Here is a 1979-nt window from a genome sequence, read left to right on the forward strand (position 1 = left end):
AAAAAAAAAAAAAAAAAAAAAAAAATCTCCTGTATTGAGTTGTCATTACTGTTAGTGTTAGCACACAATTGTTCAAAATGACTAACATATTACAAAATTTGGCTGTGTAATCACTGAACATAAGGAATGAAAGCTGTGCAGGAAAGGCATACTGTAGTGAAACGGGTGGGATTTGTATCCGACGCACCTAGCAGCCCGGCCGCCCCCTCGCTCCTGCCTGCACCCCTCTGCGCCCCCTTCCTGCTCCCTGACTCCCCGCTTGGCGCTGACACCTGTCAATCACGCTCGGACTGCTAAGCCCACGTGGCTCCGGACAGCTCCCGTGGCCGTGAGGTCCACTTGCCCTCCGGCTCTGCGCGACCCCACCTCTGCGCTCTGCTAGTGCGCCCACCGCCCCTTCACCGTCAGGCACCTGCCCTTCTGGACCGTGCCCGGACGGCTCAGGAGAGGTCAGGACCCCGGCGACCCCTCCTCTCTGCCCGCTCGGAGGTCAGAAGCGCAGGGTGAAGTCCCAGCAGCCCGGGCCGCGCTGAGCTGACCGCCCTTCAGAGCATGTTCCCGGCCCCCACGCGCTCCCCGACAAGCTTCTGGATTCTGAGCTCCCCGACAGCTTCTCTCTCTTCCCGTGGTAAAGGAGATGGCTGCTTCTGAAAGGGTCCCTGTGCCTCCGTGTCCCCTTCTTGTTTTTTTTAGACTTCCAACAGCTGTTCAGCCAACTCTCATATTAAAATCCGTCTTTTAAATTTCGTTAGTCTCTTGTTTTCCTGACTGCACTCTGACAGGTACCAGAAGGTGCCAGGAAACAGACCCCAAGACGTACTGGCATGCAATCTACTCGGTCATGGTTTTGTCCTTGACCTGGCACCGAGCCCCCTAGCAATGGGAAATGTCCTTGACCTGGCACCGAGCCCCCTAGCAATGGGAAATGTCCTTGACCTGGCACCGAGTCCCCTAGCAATGGGAAATGTCCTTGACCTGGCACCGAGCCCCCTAGCAATGGGAAATGAGATGCCCGTAATCCAGGCAAGAAGCAGTAGGTGTCACAGCAAAACCAAATTCGCAGCTGTATCCCTCCGGGAGGGAGCCCACAACCCACCCTGGTGTGAACAGATCTGCCGCCCAGCCTCCCAAAGGGCCCTGTCCACTTACTAGAGTGACCATGCCCTGGAGGAAGGGCAACAGCCGGACTTCTCAGGGACTAACCTCTGGTTCTGAATCAATTCCGGGGGCCCCAAAACCCCACTGTGGCCCACTAGTCAAAGTGGGGACTTATCATGCACAGGAGAAAATGGAATTTGGCTCAAAGTTCACATTGTATTGGTCCTGGTAGTTCTGCAGACCAACCCTGTGGTTGTTTCCCCAGTTCCTAAATGTGTAAGTAAAAGATATATTGTCAGATGCCCTCTGGAGAGGCCCACGTAACAAGACCAAAAGCCAGCAAGAAACTGAGTCCCTCATCCAAGGTCCCCAAGGGAGCGAACCCTTCCCCAGTCGAGCCCCGAGGTGAGACCACAGCCACAGCCAACGCCTGGTAGCAGCCTGTGAGACACTGAACAGAGGGCCCCACTGAGCTGTGCCTGGATTCCTGACCCACAGAGACCACGCGGTAACACAACAGCCACTAAACCTGTGATCTGTGGAGCAGCGCTCGGTAACTGACACTGGTGCTCCCGCAGCCGAAGGACTCGCCAGGAGCCAGCAGGCAGAGCGGAAGCGGCTTCTCTCGCTCTTACGCCTAGTGACCCACCGAAGGTATTTTTGTTTCCTCTCTCCATGACTATGAGGTCTGCTGGTTGAGAAGTCTTAGTTCCCAGGATAGGAACACTTCCACCAGGTGACATGAGGATGGTTTGAATTGAACACTGAGACCTCGGCCTGACCACTAAGTTAGCGGACAAAGAAGGGAGTCACTGTGCTGACTGGGGTAATAGGTTATGACTACGCAGGAGGGTCAGTTCACTGCCCCTCACACGGGTAAG

Source organism: Lipotes vexillifer, unplaced genomic scaffold, assembly GCF_000442215.2.
Source record: "Lipotes vexillifer unplaced genomic scaffold, Lipotes_vexillifer_v1.1 scaffold394, whole genome shotgun sequence".
In the NCBI taxonomy this organism is placed as follows: domain Eukaryota; kingdom Metazoa; phylum Chordata; class Mammalia; order Artiodactyla; family Lipotidae; genus Lipotes; species Lipotes vexillifer.